We start from the raw sequence: 22,414 nt of genomic DNA, 5'->3' as shown, positions 1-22,414 counted from the left end.
GATAATCTGGGAACCCAGGCTGGGTGCCGCAGAACACTGGGACACTGAGTCCTGGATCCTCAGGGTGCATGTCATGTTCCCGCAGCTGCATTAGTGAGACTTCCAACTGGGAACCCCACTGATAAACTGGACTCTACCTCAGACACACTTGTAACCTGGTGACTTAAACTGGAAAACACTCTGTGTCTGAGGTAGAAGAAGACAGCTGTACCAAGAACAGTGTACTGTTGGCGAACAAACAAGGTCTTGGTGTATTAACACCCTGTATGCTGTGTTAAGATAGGTGATAGGTGTTACCTCCTAAAAAAAAAAAAAAAAAAAAGAAGCTGCATGTGATCGTGAGAAAAATCCAAGGAATGGGATTAAATATAGAGTAGAAAATCATGATTCTCTTAAAGAGTTTGTCACGGAAATAATAAGTAGAATGTACAAGTTTGATAACTTATCCCAACTAATGTTTTTACTTGAAAGTATTACTTAGCACAACCAGATAAATGAATATTTGGAGGGAATTAATCAAGTCTTCTTCTTTGTAAGTCATGTTCCTTATTCTAATTTGAGTGCACAAAATTGTAATATTTTGGTTTTCAAGAAATTCAGCCCATTAGGATAAGAGGACCCATGCTGGAAATGCAAGCAAGAGCTTTCAATGCTCAAAATTTTACAAGCACTAGCGCCTCAGCAGTATATTTTTCTATTAATATGAGTAACAATAAAGCATAACTACTTTTCCACCTAGCTAGTTTTACTATAGTTATTCACATTGAAGGGGTATTCAAAGTTTCAGAAAAATAATTTCTCAATTGTAAATCTAAATTCTGTATATCTCATGACACGTTTCTTACCTTTGCTTTAAATGTTGTACTCTATTTCTAATATTGCCATTAGTTTAAGACTGGGCATTACATTTCATTTTTAATTGCTATATATCCCAAAAGATTTTTATGTCCATTGGAATAATTACAACCTAGACTTTAATATTATACTACTCAAATATTTCTTAGGAAGAGCTTTCAAAAATAAATATACTCTTTTTTGCAGGACTACTGAACAGATGTCTAAACCTCGTGTGAAATGTGGATACATGTCATCAACAACTATGAAGAACGATAATTGTACTAAACAGTATTATTACATTTGTAAAAGGAAGTTTTCCTGCATTACTAATTAAATTAATTATTAAAAAATGAAGTCAATGTTTGCATTCTTTAATAGTTATAAGTGCATATCAAAGTTAGAGAGCATTATGCTTAGCACCCTCAGTGTTACACAGATAAATATTTAATAACAGCATTGTGATAAGGAAAAACAAAGAAAAATAAACATGGTTTATACATCAATAGACAAGCTTATGATGACTCTGAGGAGGCCAGGGAACAGGCAGAGGGGAGGGATAACTACTTGACCAGGGAGACAGGAAGGATGGGTGTGGGAAGAAAGAGAACCACATAGATGGAAGTTTAGCGGGATATGGCTGGTGATTTAATTCCTTAAGATGGGCTATGTAAATACATGCAGTATGTTTATTTTAAAGCAAAAACAAAATTACTACAGCTTCTTTATCCCTCAAACCTAAATACTAGTCTGAGTGACTTTTAAATAAGCAGGGAATTAATACTGAAATGGATCTGGAATCTTTAGTGATGGACAACAAACACATTCATCTCAGAAAAAAAAGTTATTAGTAAAGAAAACTATGGTTAGTAAAATTAATCCATTGACTATGCCTGGTTTATGAAAAAATATTGCCTCCAAATTACCCCTAAAGGTAAAAGAAGTAGTGTTATATAAAGCAAAATTATATAACTATCAATAATATGTGTATTACTCATTTATTTACTTGAAGGGTCAAGAAACAATAAATCAGAAAAATATGGTGTACCTAAAACAAATTCATTGTTATTGAGTGAAATGCTCAATATCATTTGTTATTAATCTTTTGGTTAGATTTATTTTAATTGTAAGTAATATATGTACATATTTCAAAGTATAAGATGCATAAACTGGAAACATGAACACATACATCATATTTATTGAACCAAATATTTCAAAACCATGGATATTCTTGCTTCTTAATTTGTAGTTAAAGACCTATCTTGCAGTCTGTTTCATGTCTATCCATAAGGAGCCTCCTCACTCTTTCTGTAAGCAACTGCAAGTATTTCATTACAGTACACAAAAAATCAAGTTATCCAGTTGTATTAGACTAGGTACTTTAGAGAAACAAATCCACAGAAATTGATGTATAAGAGAAAGCTTTATGTAAAGGTTAAGTGCACATCAAGAAAACATTCCAACCCAGTGCTGTCCAAGCCCACAAGTCTAAGATTAACCCATATGTCCAACACCAATCCACAAAGTCCTCCTCCATCTCACAAAACACACACAATGATACTGACTGCAGGAGGAAAACTAAGTCAGTGAACGTGTAAGCATCTGAGCGCTGACAGGGGTCTCCATATGACTGCTCCCGCACCCAGGGTTGCATCGGGGTAGGCCCATGCAGCTTCTCCTCAGGGATGTCTTGCAGGAAGTGAGCCTTGCTGAAGCAGGGAACTGGCTAAGGCAGCTGCACCCTGGTCTGACCATCAGAAAGCAAGAGACCTGAAACTAGAAAGGTGAGACTCACAGAGCCATTTATCTCTCTGTCCTTCAATTAACCCCACATGTGTTTATCGGCCATGTTGACACACTAAACTAACTACCTCACCAGTTTTATTTAAATAGTTTTTTCTCTAAAATTATATAAAATAAATAAAATTTATTGCTATAAAAATGCTGTAATGAATAACAAATCTATATCTAAAGAATAATATATCATATTTAGGACACATATAGAATCTGTGACTTCTGTGCCAAAAGATTTGCACAGACTTGTTTTTGAACAATTTTATTGTGCTCTGAGTGCAAGTATGCCTCAAATTTATTTTCCAATCAATAATTCTTACACAATTATTTCATGATATTGTTTGCTATGTCTGCAACGTGTTAGTCTTCTCCCTGTCCAGCCTGTCATCCCTGTGTCCATTCTTCAAGTTTCCCTGTCAATCCTTGCCTTCTCCCCATCTTTGTTTTTTGGCAAATGTTGCCCCTTAGGTCTCTGGATGGTCTGGTGGAGGACATTTCTCATGAGTGTTATTGTTTCATTTATAGTCCAACCTAGCATTTTGCTGAACGGGGACCTCCAAGAATGGCTTTCATCTTCAAGCGTGTGTCGTAGAGTGATCATCTTCGTGTTTTCTTGCATTTCTCTCAGTCCAGTAAGTCTGCCTGTTTGTTTTTAAGAATCTGAATTTTGTTCTATACATTTTCCCATTCTAACAGGAACTTTCTGTTGTGTCCTTGGTCAATAGTCAGCAGTGGACGCTGGGTACCGTCACTTGTGGTTTGTGCGAGTCGTTTTTTCCTATGAAGTAATTGCTTCCTTGAGTCTTTGATTTCCTTTACTCGCCTTTGTTCTAGGCAGGAAGAGATTGATATTGTATCTTAGATGGCAAATCACAAACTTTCAAAGCTGTACATGCTGCTCATTCCACATCATGTAGAACATTGCTTTCATGAACTATGCTATGCTAATTGACCTAGATGGCTCCAGAGATGATGGATGGTCCTGAACCCTCAAACCTAGTAACTCAGTCATATGAGGCGTTGGATATGTCTAAGAAGTTTCCGTAATTGTCCCCATTTGTTCTCTAGATTGCACACAAATATACGTACACACCTGTCCCATCTAGACTCATATATGAAATCACATTTACTTCCTCCCACATCTTTATAGCATACCTACTTCTTTATTTGACCACCCACAAAGTTTGTTTGCTTTACTGTTGCAGAGTTGTCTATGTTGTAGCATTGATTAGGTGTCCTTTTCCTGGTGTCCCTCTTAGTGTCCTCAATTACCTAGGTTACATTATGTTGACTTCCCTCTTATTGCGCATGTCCTTACCCTTAAACATGATTCTACTATGTAGTCAGTGAAGTGATTCTCCCCCGCCCCTCACTTCCCAAGTAGCTATCAAAGAACATTGGTGTCTGGATAAAAACATGTTCTTGACATTTTGTAAAAGCACTATTGTAGAATGTTTGCCTTTTGTGGTTGATTTATTTCACAAAATGAAGTACCTACGTACATTGGAATAGTATGCAACTAAAAAGAATAATGGTTTGTGGGACACTTCCAGGTTCATCCATATTATAAAATGTCTCACAAATCATTATACTTTTTAGTTGCATACTATTCCAATGCACATAGGTACTTCATTTTGTGGCATGTAAGTTGTTTCCATCTTTTTGCTTTTGTGATTAATGCTGCAATGAACATGAGTGGGCACGTGTCTATTTGTGTAACTGCTCCTTTACTCTGTAGGATGTATACCCACAAGTGAGGTTACATTTCTCTTTCTTGCTTTTTTTCTAGATGGTTGCCTCACGTGACAGTACCGCCACTGGTGTATAAGATTTTCAATCTTCCCAAAGCATCACCAGAATTTGTTGTTTTCTAGGCTTTTGGTTTAGCATTTTGAGATGGAGTCTCCTTGTAGTTTTGATTTGCATCTCTCTAATGGTTGTTGGCTGCCTAGATGTCATCTTTGGTACATTTTCTATTCATATCTTGTGCCCATTTTTGATTGGGTTATTTGTAGTTTTCTTGTTAAGATGTAGTTTCCTCTAGATTTTGGAGATTAGGCCTCTATTTAATGTAGCACTACTAAATATTTTTTCCCAATATGTGGGTTCTCTTTTCACTCTTTTGATTAAGTTTCTTGATGTGCCTAAATGTCATATTTTTTAAATGTCCCACTCCTTTATTTTGTCTTTCTGTAGTGTGAATATATTTCATGATGTTCAGTAGTGTTGATCCTGACCCATAGCTTCTCTATTCACAACAGACCCAAATACTGCACGGTCCTGAACCATCCTCGCAATTTTCCCAATGCCTGAGTCCATGGTTGCAGTCACTGGATATCATTGTGGGCCTTCCTTTTATTCAGTGCCCTCAAAAATTATGGAAGACAACTTAACAGTCAGATATAGAAGGGAGCTATATTGGGCCTATTCCAAAGATAGGTCACTTGATAGAATTATGATCAAGTAATATCGTTAATATCACATGCAAATACATTTTTGTTGCATGATAGAGATAGAGCAGAGATAGAGACACGTCAGAATTCCTGTCATATTTAGAAGAGGACTGGAACAAGGAATATTACTTTTGTCAAATGGATCTGGTAGAAAGCAGACAATACCAAAAAGACGTGTATCTGATTTTTATTGACCATGTAAAACAGGCATTCAATTATGGGTCATTGAAAACTAGGGCTAATTTGTGAAGAATAGGAGTTTCAAAATATTTAATTGTGCTTCCACAGAATCTGTACATAGGTACTCCATCTAAAAGAATAAGGGATACTGCATTGTCAATATTTTCGCCCAGTACATGTTCATCCATTAGCTCTTCAAATACTGCTTGCACCCATCCACTCTCTTTCCTTTCCTTAAGGATTCCAAACATGCTTGTGTTATTTGTTATATTGTCCCACAATTTTAAAATATCTGTACCATTTTATTTCTTTTTATTCTTTATAGTTCAGTTTTCAGTAATGTTTATTATTCAGTAGTTCTTATTTTCTGGATGAAAATGGCACTTTTTAGAAGCAAATATTTATGGAAGTGTACAGTGGCATTGGCTTTGGTTTGGATATGCAACTATAACTATCACACTCCTAGAAATCTTCACAAATTGTATTTTGAGAGCAAACTATCAAGTTATTTCTCAAAATATGTGTGCAGAATGAAAGAAGACAGAAATAAAGAGTGATTTGGACAGAATGTAAAATTTCTTTTATAAACCAAAGCAAGTGTAGAGAATAAAATGCTACAAAATTAAAACTGCAGTGATAAAATTCACTGACAACATGAAGATGGAGATTAAACGGTGCAGAAAGAAGCGACAATAAAAGTCAACAAGCAAATTCTGGGAGCAATTGATATTTTTACAGTCTTTATTGGGTGATTATTTATAGATATGGCAATATTAGTCAGTCTAAGCCTTTTGAGTATATACAGTTTGTTTTGTCCTTTATTCCTTAATAATGCTGTTTGGACTATGCCTGCTGACTTACGTAGAGAAGGTATAAGACTTACCGCAAGCTATGTCTAGGGTAAATGTGGATTGGTTGATTCCCAAACTTTACTAATTACTAAGTAATTAGTAAGATTACAAATTCCATAATCCCATTATATGCTAGTTTGTCTCTCTCTCTCCCAGTAGTCAACTAATCTATTCTTCATTCAGTAGTAAGCTTCCTAAATTGCTATTGTTTTTATACTATGTAACATTAAATTCATTATACCAAACAATATCTTATTCTTATATTTTAAAAGTGGCTTGGTGATTTTTGACACTTTGCCATAAATTATATTATCAAGTTCTAGGAAAAACAATGCTAGGATTTTTAAAAATATTTATAATATTAAATCTTTCTATTCATTATTTTATATAACCTGATAATTTATGGTTTTTAACATCTTTCCATGTTTTTAAAGTTTTAAACATGTTCACCCTGCCCATTTTTATTGCAAAATAATTTCCAATGCTGTAGTAGGTAGGTTTAGTGTGCCAACCTGGCCAACAGACACACGTGGGATGTGTCTATTCCCGTTTAATTGAAGGGCAAAGAGATAAAAAGCTTGGTAAGCCTCGCCCTGCCATCTCTTGTTCTCTGATGATCAGACCAGTGTGTGGCTACCTTAGCTAGTTCTCTGTCTCAACTTGTGAGCTACACTACCTGTGGGACACCAAACCCTTGAACAATGGCAGCATAGTTTGAGGTATCTGATTGAGACCTGCTTTGCCACATTGCTGGTGTATCCATCACTTGAGCTGGGAACTGTCAGACCCAGTCATCTGAATGACTGTTGGTGACCTTCCTTGCTGTTTGCTGCCTGTGGCTGGATTGCCTACAGAGGACTCATCTATCTGCTTCCTTGACTTGCATCCAGTGGCCCTCAAGACCTGAAGGACTGTCATTGTATTCGCTGTCTCACGGAAATGAGTTGCACTGAGCCATTTGTACTGCTCTATAGACTAATTAGCTGTTTATTTCTTAAGTTAAATCTAACTATATATCTATATGAATATATATAAAATCATAAGTGTCCTGATTTTGTTTCTTTTAGAGAACCCTGTCTAACAAAGTTTCAATTAATAATAATGAGTTGATGTAACTTTAAATAACAAAGTGAATTATGTTAAATAAAGGTAGTATCATCAGAGAAAATGCAATTTATTACAAGTAGTTAAACTTTTAGTAAATTATCTACAACCCACTACTCATTCTCAGAATGTGGCCTCATTTTTACTTTATGTGGAAGGACTGATGTTCAGTGAAAAGTTAAATTTTCTTCTTGAAAATAATTTAATAATTTTGCATCTGTAAAATGTTCACTACTCATTGGCTTCTAAATATTGATGCTTCACTTGGATCACCCCTGCCTGACCTTCATATTTTGGACAGAACAGCACCTACCACCAACTTGAGGAAATTCCTCAAAGTTTCATGAGTTCCTTTGGCATCTTGCAGTAATTCACAGAACGCAGGAACATGGGGGGAAATTGAAGCTGAGTAGTATGATGGAAGAGTTGGACATGCTGGAAATCATTTATCTCCAATTCCCTGGTATTAGTGAAGTATAAATTCTTCTCAAAGATATTATTAGCATATGCCCACACATAGGTTCCCTGACATTATAATTTGACTCTCAACCCAGCTGCAACATTTACCTGAAGCAAAGACCAGTGTTTCTGCCCCTGCATTGGGATGGCAAGAGGTCTGTAGTAAGAGACCAGACAGCTTTTCAGACATTCTTTTGTCCTTCACGTCATAGAAATGTGATTATAAAAGGCAGCTTGGTTATTTATTGACCAACACCCCCTGGAAACCATGGAAGGCAACCTTGAGACTGAGAATTGACAAAAACCAACAGGCAATTTCGGATCTGAAAACCAGAATTTTTGTTTTGTTTTCTTTTTCATCATTTGTTTCTTGTTTTGTCATTTTTCATGTTGTTTCTTTGTTTACTTGTCTGTTTTACTTTTTACTACTGTATGTGTGTGGGGAGATAATTTATTAGATTTAATTATTTGTGTATGCCTTTGTGCTCTGTGAAGTGAAAGGTGATACATGATAAGAGGGTAGTCAACACACGTGGGCAAGGTAACTAAATGCACCAAGAGGCACACAAGGAAAGGAATAACTACAATAGATGTTATCACCACAACATTAATATTAAACATGCACAATCCTCCAATAGCTACCAGCCAAAACTCGGTTAGTGATTACCTAAATAAATATGCATACTATGTGGGTGTAGGAGGAGTACATACGTATGCATAGAGAGATATGCAGGTGCTTATGTGTTCATGTAGATAATAGAGAACACAGGGAGCACAGCTAGGAAAATGACTTAGGCAAAGCCAAACAGCTGATAGAACTGAGTTACTTGGCTGGACGCCTCCGGATCATAGCCTCTGAGGACATCTATGTCAACTGGCACAACATAGTTAAGAAAGGTGATGCTTAATGAGCAGCTTTCAAAGCTTGCAAATGCCATCTAAGATGCAGATATTGGACTCTTCCTGCACAATATCTAGGAAAATATTGGAATTCAAAGACACAGGAGGCAATTTTTCTCTAAGAACAATGGCCCTCAGGAACCACAGCTTCTAAGAACAATGGCTCTCGGGAACCACAGATGTGAAGAACTAGATTTTCCTCAGCAACCTCTTCTGACTGCTTTGATTAGGAGGCACAGCAGAAGGTTCCTTTTAGAAGGGGGGAATGATGTAGAACAAAATCAAACTCATACAAACAGACTTAATGGACGGAGAGAAACTCAAGGAAACCCTCAGAGATCATCTTAACTGGAAAGCCACTCTCGGAGGTCACCATCCTGTCAAATAATAGATTGGCTTATACAACACACAACAGCACTCAGGACTATGCTCCTTAGAACAACCAATAGGAACTAAACAGGAAACATTTGCTTAAAGGAAACATGAAAGATCATGGAGGGGCAAGAAAACTGAAGGAAGGGAGGACAGAGTGGAAATCAGAGAATCCTCGCACACTGTGGAATTAGCAGTCACATCATGGAATAACTTGTGTATAGATTGTTTAATAGGAAACTAATTTGATGTGTTAACTTTATCCCAAAGCATAATAAAATGTTCAAAAAGAGTCAATGTGCATAGCTATTGATAAAGAAATTACAAAAGCATAGATATAGCATACATATATTTTACATATAAAAGTATGTTTAATGTAGGAGGCCATAGGCTGGTTCAGGTGTTAATTGGTGGATGACTAATTAGTCCCTTGTGTCTCGGTTTACCTTGCAGCTAAAAGCATTGTGAGATGACTCAGTTGTTTATGACCTCTTTAAGATTCTTTTAAACCCACATGTCATTTTGCTTATCTTAGAATACAGGGCTTTTAGTATTCAAGTGTTTAGACAGTGGGCCTAGTTAAGTAAAGTTTTACATAGATTAAAGGTTCAGAATGTTTTTTAGAGAAAGTGCTTTAATGTTTCTTTTGTAACCATTCCGTTGTAAGAGGAGTATAAAAACCAAGCTTTGAATATACTCGGTACTTCAGTCCATCAGACTGTTGTCCTCCCAATCCCATGCTTTGTACATGTCTCTTTCTTTTCCTGCCATCCACACGCCTCATTTCAGATGCAGCTTGATGCGGGATAGCTGGTCTAATCACCCACAGTTTAAGGTGTACATTCATTTCAGCATTTTTGCATAAATATAATTTCTCTTAAAAAAAACCCTAAGTATCCATTGAAATAAAACTGGTTAAGTAAGTTTTTGTGTAGCCATTTAATGTAATACACACAGTTACTAACAAAAAAAGTAAGGTGATGTCTTATGAATTGACATGAAACAACCTATAAGATATGTCTTTTTTTTGACCCTTTGCTCCTTCCATGAGCCTTTATTGTGGATCAAATCAAGATTAAATCCTTGACAACATCAATATTTTCTCTTTTTCTCATGACTTTACCTATTGGTTCAGCTGTGATCATTTTTTAATATATGTCTTTAAATGAAAAGTAAAAGGCTATTCTATTGCTTATAACTATGTAGCATTTAGTTTAATTAATACCACGTGTATGTATGCACTTTCCTAGAATACTTCTGGAATAATAACCAGGAAAGTTGTGTGCCAGTAAGGAGACCAAGTGACTAGAGCCATTAATTGAAAGAAGAATATGTATGTACACTTCTTAATTTGTACCTCTTTTTATTTTGAGTTTTGTGAATATGTTATTTACTGTGGTAGTTACATAATCTGTCCATTTGAGGGTATTAAGAGTGAATAGGTGGAGGTTAGTCTGTGAATCAGGTCGCAGCTTGATGACCTCATTTAGAGGTACAATGGAGATAAATTGCTCACTTTGGGGGGGGGGAGGTGACGGTCACATTCTCTCTCTCTGCTACATGTTTCTGTTGACAAATCACATGGAGCTACGCTGATATCAGCCAGAGCCCTGGAGATGCATCCACTGCCACTGGATCCACAGGACATTCCACCCACTGGCCTGTGATCTTACTACATTCAGTATCATTGCATGTGTTGCATGAGTCTAAAGAGGAATTCATGTACTAGTATAGGATATATGGGATAATACTGGACTTTATTTGGACTGGGCTAGGATGTTTTCTTAATATACAATATATATATATATGAGTCTCCCCAGATTTGTTTTTATACTCTACCTGGACTAACATAATTACCCATTCAAATAAGTCTAATTAAATGATTAATAAAAAATCTCTCACCAACTAAGAATGAATCTGTTTCAGAGAGACATGATTTTCTGACTTGATTGTTCTTGATATTTGAAATAAATAATTTATGCATTAGTGCTATTTCTTTAATTTTATTATATATATTATTTCTTATTTTTACCACTGGTGGGGGTAATTTGCAAGATGATAATTGCTCATAAACCATGCATGGTCAACAAATGAGAGTTGCTAACCAAAGTTTTTTAATAATTATTAAAGAATGAGAACATTTAGCCTTCAGATTTTGTGATTGTTTTGATTATTTAGACAGGAAACCTTCCATTCACAAATATAATAATGTTTTCTAGCACAAGCATCTTTCAGAATAGCTGTTGACTTGATATATCCACACTTTTCCTCAGACTTTGTTGTCTGCCGAATATCCCTGCATCAGAAAATACATTCATTTTAGAAAACCACTCTTAAGGAAATGCTAAGTCAAAATATAATCAGTATAAGTATTTCAACAATAATGGCTGAAAAACACTACATTCCACTCTCTTCTTTCTATCGTGTATTGGTTTGTGGGTTTGAACCATTGAACTCTTAATTAGCACTCTATCTTGTGAGAGATTAAATCATGAGGTATGATTGTTCATTTAACTAATAAGTAATAATAGAAAGCGAGTACAGCCAATGAGAAAGAGGTAAGAAGAGTTTGTTGGGGTGGTATGCATATTTTAGATATACATTTGGGGGCTTATTCTGAAACTTCAAACACTTCTGAACTGGATTAAATGTAGTATAAAATCAGGTATAAAAATACTTCCAGTTTGTTCTTATACAGATTGATGTGCAGAGAGTACACTTGAGGCTCCAGTGCTAGCCCCATTTCCACAATAAGAGATACTTGCGTTTCAAATGCAGGTCACCTCTTTTCACAGTCAAGCTGATACCTCTCAGACCACAGTATTACAATATTGCAGCTTTGTTAAATGAAATGAGATTGGGAATATGGTTTCAAATAATAGGGTTTGACAAAATTTTCTTCAAATATTCATGAATCTACTTGATCCTCTATAATAAATTCAAGTGAAGAAAGTATTAGTGATAATTACCAAACTTTTAAATGCTGCTTCTGTAGGCACCCTGGTGTTGCGATAAACTGCTAACCTTACACGAAGCAATTCTAACCCACCAGTTATTTCTGTGCAGGAAGAGGAAGCTATCTGTTCCCAGAAAGATTTACAGTTGTGCAAGGAGCCCCGGTGGTGTACTGGCTACATTGTGGGCTGACATATGACCTGTCAGAAGTTTGAAAGCACAGCAGCTCCATGGGAGAAAGACTGGGCTTTCTACTCCAGTAAACAGTTACACTCTCAGAAACCCACCAACCAGCGAGTCAGCAGTGACTCGATGCCACTGAGATTGGTTTCAATGGCAGGGTTTCTGTTTCGTTGCTATTTCAGCAATACTCCTTTTTAAGCTAGCCATAGTTTTTCTTTTGCATCTTTAACCAATTTTTAAAATAATATTTTCTTTTTATCGCCCATCTTCCCAAGAGCTTAGATCCTTGGATGTTTAAAGATTCAGTCATTGATTTTTTTTAAGTCACATTCAGTCTCATAGAATTAACACCATTTATAAAGTGCTCCTCCTGTTGTCTGATGTCAAGTCACTTTCTAGTTCAAGAAAACACCATGTGCTGCAGGATTTTCTTGGTTAAAATGTGATAAAAGCAGACTGCCTGCCATTTTCTTCACACTAAGCTTGGTAGTTACATAATCTAGTGTCAATTTGGGACTTGAGAGGATTAAGAGTGAAAGGGTGGAGTCTGGTCTGTCAATCGGATCATAACCAATGAGGCTTCTGTGTGGGCATGCCTTTCTCCTGAGAATTCTGGGAAATCTGGTTTTCTCTTCTTGGAGGCAGAGGACTTCTGATTCGCTACTCATTCCCTTGGAGACCCTCTACTGACAAGACACAAGGCTGACTCCCTGTGAGACATACTTGAGGAGAAGCCACATGGACCTACCCTGATGCAGCCAGAACCATGGATGTGGAGAAGCCATGTAGAGCCCCTGCCTGTGCTGAGATGCTTACAATGTCACTGGATCCAAAGACATTCTACCCACTGGCCGGAGTTCCATAGCATTTATGAACTTGTGAAAGCTAAAAATTTTGCTTCCTTTCTTTGGTTTGTCATTAACCTCTCTTTTCTTTTCTTTACTTGAACTAATATCCATCAATTATTTATTCAGAAAAATATAAACTGGAAGAGTATAAACTGAAAGTTTACAAGTTTTGAGAAAATCCAGAACCATTATTCTGCCGTTTCCACTGGAGATGATTTTCTTCTCTCGTCGATCCAACCCAATACGCCAAATTGATCCTGGACTGAATGAAGTGCTGTGAAAAAGTGAGAATCACTAGTGTAAATCACAAAGCAAGGAAAACACTTTGCCAACAGTGAAATACTATCAGATTTATCACCAAAAATACTGTGATAAAGGCGACAGAATCATTCCCACTGTGTAGAGAGTAGATGATATTGCAAAAATCTCAATCACTAGATTTATAAATCATTATATTTATCCAATGGATAAAATTATTAAGAAAGTGAATGATAAACATTATTAAAAGATACCAAAGTCTCCTATTATAATAAAAAGGCAGACAAATATGACTGCACTGAATTGAGAGTTTCTCTTCATTAAAGGGCGTGTAAGACATGAAAGAAAAGCTTCTCTCTAGTGATGACACAATTATTCAAAGAGAAATTGTAAAGAAATAAAAACAAATGTTTTTCATAATTAAAACATCTCTGGAAAATTAACATGTTCAAGACTCCTTAAAGATGCTTAATCTCACTAGAATAAGGAAAATCCTAAATGAGGTGATGCGAAATATTATGTTGCAACTATTCAATTAACCGAAGGCATAATCAAAGTCTTAAAGTGGTAGGAGCTGAAATATCTGTTAAACATGGGCTAAAATCATATTGGAAAATAATTTGTAATTGTCATGTAAAATTCAATTTTTATACACCTCATTAAAAATTCTTCCTCTCCTAAGGTTATTATATCAAACAGGAGAGAAGACACACAAATAAGTTTTTATAGAAGACATTTATAAACACTTCCAGCAAGATGGTGAACTAGACAGACAGGCTGCCCACACACTCTACATCAGAGATATAATAAACCAAATGAAAGAGATATTAATGATACTCCTGGAATGCTGAGCTTGAGAGGGAAAGATAGAAAAATGGATCAAATATTGACCAGGTCCTACACACTATGAGAAGAAACTGAACAAAAATATCAAGAAAGCAGACAGTTGGAATGGGTGAATTCTTTTTTTTATGATACAGCATGATCATTTTAATGTCTATACACAGTTTTAGATCAGGGAAATCAAACAGAAACAGCAACCTCACCGCCATTGAATATATTCTGACTCATAGTAGAACTGGGCCTCTGGGTTTCTGGAACTGTAACTCTTTACAGGAGCATAGAACCCCATCTACTTCCTGTGGAGCCCCTCTGTGCTGCTCTTCTTGTTAGAAGCACAACATGTAACCCAGTGTGCCATGTCATGATAATCATGCCACTTGACCACTACTGCATGAGAACACACATACCATAACATGACCAGGCACTGTCTTCACTCACCCTGCAATGGAAGACATGCCCCTCATCCACACAACCCTTGCTCCAACTGAGGTCAGAACAGGGTGCAGGTCAGTCCTATATTTGGGGGTATATTCACACCTCCTTTCTTTATTCCAGATAGCTCCTAGACAGACATGAACTCTGTCCATGACCAAGCATCCTGTCTCTAATGCCCTTCTAGGGTGGCAGAAGATGATAAACTATACCAGGCACAGTGCCCTCGGCCACATCTTCAGCTTGTAGGTGCACACCCAGGGTCCTATGTGCCTCCTCCCCATGGCATTTCCTTTCCTTTTCATTTCTCCTCATCTGGAACTAAGAAGAGTGAAAACATATGAAGGTACATGGAAATAATTATTCCAAGGAACTAAGGACTACAAGATCTCAGACTCCAAAACTCTGAGACCAGAACTATCTCTATCCACAGCACTGAAAAGGATTACATTAAAGTTCTTGTATACAGTTGAAGAACAGAATTCAAAATATCAGAGACCAGCCTTACTGGACAGATAAAGACTGATGGAATCCTCAGGACAACTGCCCTTAGTCAAGCAACAGGCCTGGGCCTTCATTAACCAACCTCTGAGATTCAGTATTCAAGAAAACAATAGGTAGGATTGTATGGGGAATAATAGCATTAGGTAAGTATGAACCCTTTAGACCAGGCTTCCTCAGACTATGGCCCACGGGCCACATGTGTCCACTGAGGACATTTATCCCATTTGGTTTTTTACTTCAAAATAAAATATGTGCAGTGTGCATAGGAATTTGGTCATAGTTGGGTTTTTTAAACTATACTCCAGCCCTCCAACGGGTCTGAGGGACAGTGAACTTGTCCCCTGTTTAAATAGTTTGAGGATCCCTGCTTTGGACTAAACAACCAAGTCAGATCAAAGGACACCATTTACCTAAGGATAAAGTTCAGAAGGATTTGAGGGAAGAAAGACAAATAATACACAATACACATATACAAACACACACACACAGTGGGCAAAAGTAGAAAGAAATGCTTTGAGAATGATGACAGCAACATATGTACAAATGTGCTTGACACAATGGGCGAATGTATGGATCGTGTTGAGAGCTGTAGGAGGCCCCAATAAAAGTATCTAATACTTTTTTTTTTAAGTTCCAGGTTTGCAAGCCCATAGAAGTAGTTCTACCCTGCCCTATAAGGTCCCTATGTTTCAGAGTCAACTTGTTGGCAAAGTGAGTTTGGGTTTGGTCTCAGAGGATTTTGTTATACACTTGGATTTAAGTTTTTAAATTATTGACAATAATGCTATTGTTAAAGTAAGGAGTTACATATGAAATCTAGAAAAAGCAAAACTCCCAAGTAATTTCAAAGCATAATTTATGGAAAAACAGAGAAATCCTATATCTATAGGCAAAGTTCATTGAAACACGTTCAAACGTTTAATAGAAAAAACAGGTTTGCAGAGGACAGAATTAAAAGTCACGTGGAAAATTACACAATACAAGTAAATTTTTCTATGAATGGAAGAAACTCAATTGATTTGGGGATTAATTGAAGATTGACAACCTGTTACCATAGAGTCAGTCCCAACTCAGGGTGACCCCAAGTATGTCATGGTAGAACTGCGCTCTGTAGGGTTGTTGATGGATCATTTGGGAAGCACATTGCCAAGCCTTTCTTCTGAGGCACTTCGGAGACTCCAAACTCCAAATTCTTGGTTAATATGCTGACACCTTTATTGTTCACATCACTCCAGAACATGTGAGTGATAACAACTGAGATTTCAATTAAGATAGTTGTAGAATATGTATTTTTATTCCATATTCCATTGCTTTTTGCTAATTTCTTACAGTAAAAAAATGATGTGTTTATTGTTATTTTAATATTATAATTCATAAAGAAGCATATATTTTGAAGCCTCCTCACAGAAAGACATTTAACTCATCCTTCAATAAGCACAAACAAAAGTATTTGTTAAAATTGAGCATCATAAATGCAAATCCATATCTATATTTGCTAAGTAGAAGGAATCTTTTAGATTGATCATATTCCCAAGTCTATTCATGATGACATGTGTGATAAATATGGAAAATTGAAGCTTCCTTGTTTACTGTGAGTTCTGAGTGAAAAAATATTTATGAAGTCATGTCAGCTATATTCATTTTCTTTTTTTCATCATATTCTCACCATGACAACAACAGTGAGAAATTTGTTTTCCCCCAAAAATCTTGGGGGAATCTCATAAATATTTTTGGTGAAAGATTAGGACCCAGTACACTGATAGGACCCAGTACACTGATAAGTCATTTCTTTTAGGCTGTTCATATCATCATAGGCCATTTTTGTTTTACTTCCCCTTCCTCAAAAGGCAAAACAATGAATAGGCATATGCATACCTAAGTTTTGAAATATAATAAAAATAATTCTTAAATCATTGCATGCTACCCAAAGCTACTCTATACCTCTTGTTTTTAAAGAAATAATTCATCCAGTGCTCTTTAATGCCATTATTCCCATTTCAGTACACACTTCTATATCCTTAAATGCTTTCATCAAATAAGCCAGATAAAACTGAATGAAAGTGTAAACAATAATCATAATTCACACACAGCCACAAAACTCAATAATTTGTGTTAAATTAATATACCTGTTCATTTTTTGTATCAATCCTAATGAGATCAAAATCCATGTCTTTACATGCCTTCTTACTCTCGAGCCACGTCTTCTCTTCTTTTGAAAAGTAGTAACACTTTTCTTTACAACAAGACCATCTTCTTTTAATTGAACTGTCAAAGTTTCCTTAAAGATCAAAGACACCACTGTTATCTCAACCCCCAAACTCCTCTAATATGTGCTTGTTCACTCTACATCAAGCTAACCTATCAAATGTTGGGTAATGTCTCTGTCTCTCAAAGTCGGAAACCACTCTTCCGCCAGTTCTCAAGGCAAAACCACACATGAGGGGAAAACGCTCTCTGACACACTCAAGGACACGGAAATCTTTGGTGCTCACCTTTAAGTTAAATACGGAGAAATGAAGCAGTTGATATGCTATTAATTTCAGATTTTAACCCTTAAGAACAAATCATACCCAAGTAAAAATGTCTTAATAATCTAATCAACCATAAAATGGCAAAATCAAGGAGAAAAAAGGGACAAAACAGGGACATAATACTTGCCTTTTATGAAAGTCAAATGTTTAATTAAATCACACAGACAATTAATATGATGAGGAAAGGTAACGTAACTAAAACTCCTCCAAAAATTCAAAATAAAATCTTGAAATTACATATTGGCATGACAGAGGAGGGGATAATAAATATTTAAAAACTTTTTGGTCAGCTATTACCTGAAAACTCAATAGATCCATACCTGTACTAGATGGCATAATTGGGTGGTCATGGATTTCTTGTGAGGAGATACTTGTTTCTTTTTTGTGTTCCGTGTTCTGTATGTTGTGTTCAAAATCAATCTGAAAAACTGTAGTCAGTGTTATAAACTCAACAGCATTAGTGACTTGCACAGAGGCCAACTAATTATGATCGATCATTTGATGTCATTTTAAATAACGAAGTGAATTTTGTTAACTATAATACAATCAGAGAACATGTAAGTTATTTCAAGTGTTTAATCATTTCAAAAAAATTTTACCACAACTCAATGCTCACTCTCAGAAGATGACTGTTACTTTCCATGGAAATATTAAACATTATACATGAGCCTACTCTCCTTCTTGCACCTCTTCCCACATATGCAAACATATTCATTCATCTTTATGCTTTACATGGATACAGTAAACTTTATTCATAAATTCCCTTACTGGAACAACTGACAATCTTTAGCCTATGTTTCATGATGCCATATTGGATTTTGTTTTTATTTTCATCTTCCTTCTCTACCAGATGATCATTAACTTCGCTACTTACTCACCTCATTCAAACAATTTATAATTCACCTAACACATAAATCTATTCTTTTTTATATTGCTTCATCTACTTTGATGAGTTTTTTCTATTCTCATTCTCCTGATTAATTCCTACCCATGCTTCACTTCAGATCTATTATCATCTTCCCCAAAAAAGGAAGTCATTAGTAGGAATCAACCTACTAATGGAAAATCACAGCAATAACAATGGGAGGCCTTCTTGAACTCAACATATTGTATATCATTCTTCTGATGTATTCATGCCATTATATAATCATAATATATTTTATTTAAAAAATGCTTCACTATAATTTTTTTCCAGTGACTTACTTCATTGAAAGCTAGATTTACTGGACATCCCCTTACAGAAGGGTTTCAGGGAGGAGATGAGCAGATCAGGGTGCAATGTAGCAACAATAAAACATACAACTTTCCTCTAGTTCCTAAATGCTTCCTCCCTGTCCCCACTATCATGATCCCAATTGTACCTTACAAATCTGGCTAGACCAGACAATGTACACTGGTACAGATAGGAACTAGAAAAACAGGGAATTCAGGATGGATGATCCCTTTAGGACCAGTGGTGAGAGTGGTGATACCGGGAGGGTGGAGGAAGGGTAGGATAGAAAGGGGGAACCAATTAGAAGGATCTACATATAACCTCCTCCTTGGGGGATGCACAACAGAAAAGTGGATAAAGGGAGACGTCAGAAAGTCTATGATATGACAAAATAATAATTTATAAATTATCAAAGGTTCATGAGGGAGGGGGAATGAGGAACTGATGCCAGGGGCTTATGTGAAGAGCAAATGTTTTGAGAATAATGAGAGTAACGAATATACAAATACTCTTTACACAATTGATGGATGTATGGATTGTGATAAGAGTTGTATGAGCCCCCAATAAAATGATTTTTAAAAAAGAAAGAAAGCTTGATTTTGTTGTTGTTTATTTATTCTGCTTATTTTTATTTCTGTGTCTTTGGTATATATACACACTTCCTTGCCCAACATTGGTTGTTGAAAGAATGAGTTAAAGAATTGATAATCACTAGGAAAAAGACACAGACATTATATATATACATTTTTATATAGTAATATAAGATATAACAAAACATATAGAGACCATTTTTGTCTCATATAAAGCATTCTCTGTATGAGATCAGGAACATTGCACTAAATTTATGAATGAAATAATCATATACAAATTTCCCCAAATCTATTATCACATAGCAAACCCTGTTTTATACCATGAACAAGTTGTTTGTAATTTGTTTGTGAAATCATAGCTTTGGACTAATTTGCATGACATAAAAACTGAATACTTTCAACATAATAAAAGAATTATTAAGATCTGTATCATCATCACCACCATCACGACTACTAATTTCTACAGAACTTTGTAATTTACAAAGATTTCACAACAGTTCATCCTGATTCGCTGTTCTCCTTGGAACTCTAAGTAGCTGATACTCACACTTGCATCCTAACCCTATGATGGCCAACAGCAGAAGAAAGCATAAGACGCTCAGGAACACTGCTATAAATCTCCATGGAAACCCTAAACAAAACCAAAAGGTTGTGTTAGATTGGGGAATGGAATGCGAGCTCACCTTGGGTGCACGGAAGAATTACGACCAGTTGAGATGCAAAAATGGCAAAAGGAGTTTATTTTTCTAGCTCGAGCTAGGGCTTTTTGTCCCTCCACTGCCCAGCGCAGCGGGGACCCAGTGTCCAAAGGGGATCAGCCCTGAGTTCTTTGTTCTCCAGGCTTTTATAGGACTAGGGGGCAAGGGGCTGTCCAGGGTTATTATTCTTTAAATTTATTGGAGAATATTTCTGGTGTCAGTCTTGTCCAGCAGTGACTGGCCAGTAGGGTCGCATGTGTCCTCCCGATTGGTCTGCCAACAGTGGGTGGTCGCCTGTTGTACACTGTGTCCCATTTGTCAGCATGGATCAGGCTACATCAGGCGGTGGTTTACGTCTGTTCCAGGAACTTGAAACTGAACCTTAGGCCCTTTCCAAGAAACCGAAACTTAGGCCCACCTCAAACTTTGGTTTTCCACAGCCTATTCCAGCCCTAACCCAGTTGAACTATACTTGTTCCCCACAGTTGATTCTATAATTACTGTAACAAGGACTCTGAATCAGAACAGAATAATTTTTCTAAAGTTAAAGATTAATACCAGGATTTGATCTGATGATAAATGTTATTAAATATCCCTAAAGATCTCTCTTAAACTTTAAGGAATAAAATATGACACATACTTGAACACAATTGCTATGATACCTTATTTATGCTTCTTACCTAATGTTTTATTTTCAAATAGCAAGAAAAATACATTACCTCTCCTTTTTGGAGCTGAATCTGATTTGCCCTTTGATTTCTGTAGGCGGGATAAACTCAGCTCTGTGTAGACGACTCTCTCTTCACTCATGTTGGAGGAAGGTTCCTCTGTGAGGTTTCCTAAAGTACAATCAATTCGGTTGGAAAATGGGAGCCTCCATGACCAAGCAGCAGGGAGCTCGAAGTGAATGATAAGCATGGTGATCTCAAAAATGTTAATTAAATTAGATGCTTCACTGGATACATCAGAAGAAGAGATTTTTATAAAAAGAAGTAATCTGTGTGGTATCTTAGCAAAAATGGCATGCACTGTTTCTCTACTTTATCATAAACTTCCAGAATGCTCTTGAGGAATTAAATTACTGGTAAAAATGTAAAACTCGATATATTTTACATGCAAAACTAATTCAAATTCATTACTTCTCCTGAAAATTTGTTTCTGAAAACTTAAAATTTATTGTTATCCAGTAGATTGTGATACATAGAGTCCCTGTAGAGGGTTTCCGAGTCTGTAAATCTTTAACTGAGCCGACAGGCTCATTTTGTCACTGGTGGGCCAGGAACTTAGAACCTCAGACCTTGCAGTTAGCCGTCGAATGCTTACAGAACAGGGCCACCAGGGTATCTTAGTTCCTACTAAAATGGCAAACACACTCTGATACTGAATACAATTGCCAACTTTTGGAAGCACACACACACACACACACACCTCATTGATTCTGACTCATAGACACCCTGTAAGACAGTGTAGAAATGCTCTGTAGGCTACTGTGACTATAAATCCTGATGGGATTAGAAAATCTCATCTTTCACCTATTGAGCAGCTGTGGTTTTGCACTGTTGAGAACAAACGTGCAAATGAATTAGATGAACTCACCAACTTGGCAAATAGTCTGAGAACACTCATTTTGCAGCAAACTATAAATGACAGAGTGAGACAAAATTCATGTGCAGTGTCCCTCCATGGATTGAGCCTCTGATCGATCCTCACTACCCTGATAAATGTATGTGGATATCCTTGACTTCTAAGGCAGAGAGGATTGCAAATACAATGACGGCAGATGCAATGCAGTTTAAGTATAAACCTGATCATTTGACCCCTTTTTGGACCCATTTGTTGCAGTTTCTAATACTTCCTGCTTCTTTCATAATTGCGGTTTTTTCCTACTATTTATTTTATTATCATGGTTGGGTTGTTTTTGTATCTCCTCCAGTACATGAAATCCAGAATAGGTAAAAGTATGCAGACAATGATTAGATGAATGGCTTGGTGAGCTATGGGATGGGAGGATAGTGGGGAAAGGGAAGTTAATAATAAATACAAGAAGAAGGTAAATAAGTAAATGTTTTTAAAACACATTAAAGTGATAATTACACAACTCTTTTTATTATGAAATACCTTATGCTAGTGTATAATATTTGAATTATAGATCAAATAAACTATTAAGTTAAAATAGCAAGTATACCATATTTGAGCTAGTGAGACTTACACATCCTAGAGCCATATAAATGCATATGAATAAAAAAACTAATGGACTTTTATCAGATTACCTAAATTATCTTAAAAGTTAATAAATTAAAGTTAAAAATTGGAAAATTGTCTTATTCCGTATTCTCTGTGTGGTTTAAAATCAAGACAAGTGTCTGTTAGGGCCGTATCCTCTCAAGATGCTTATTCAATTTGTATGCAGAG

This window comes from Tenrec ecaudatus, chromosome 6 (assembly GCF_050624435.1).
Source record: "Tenrec ecaudatus isolate mTenEca1 chromosome 6, mTenEca1.hap1, whole genome shotgun sequence".
Classification (NCBI taxonomy): Eukaryota; Metazoa; Chordata; class Mammalia; order Afrosoricida; family Tenrecidae; genus Tenrec; species Tenrec ecaudatus.
This window is presented reverse-complemented; position numbering follows the sequence as displayed.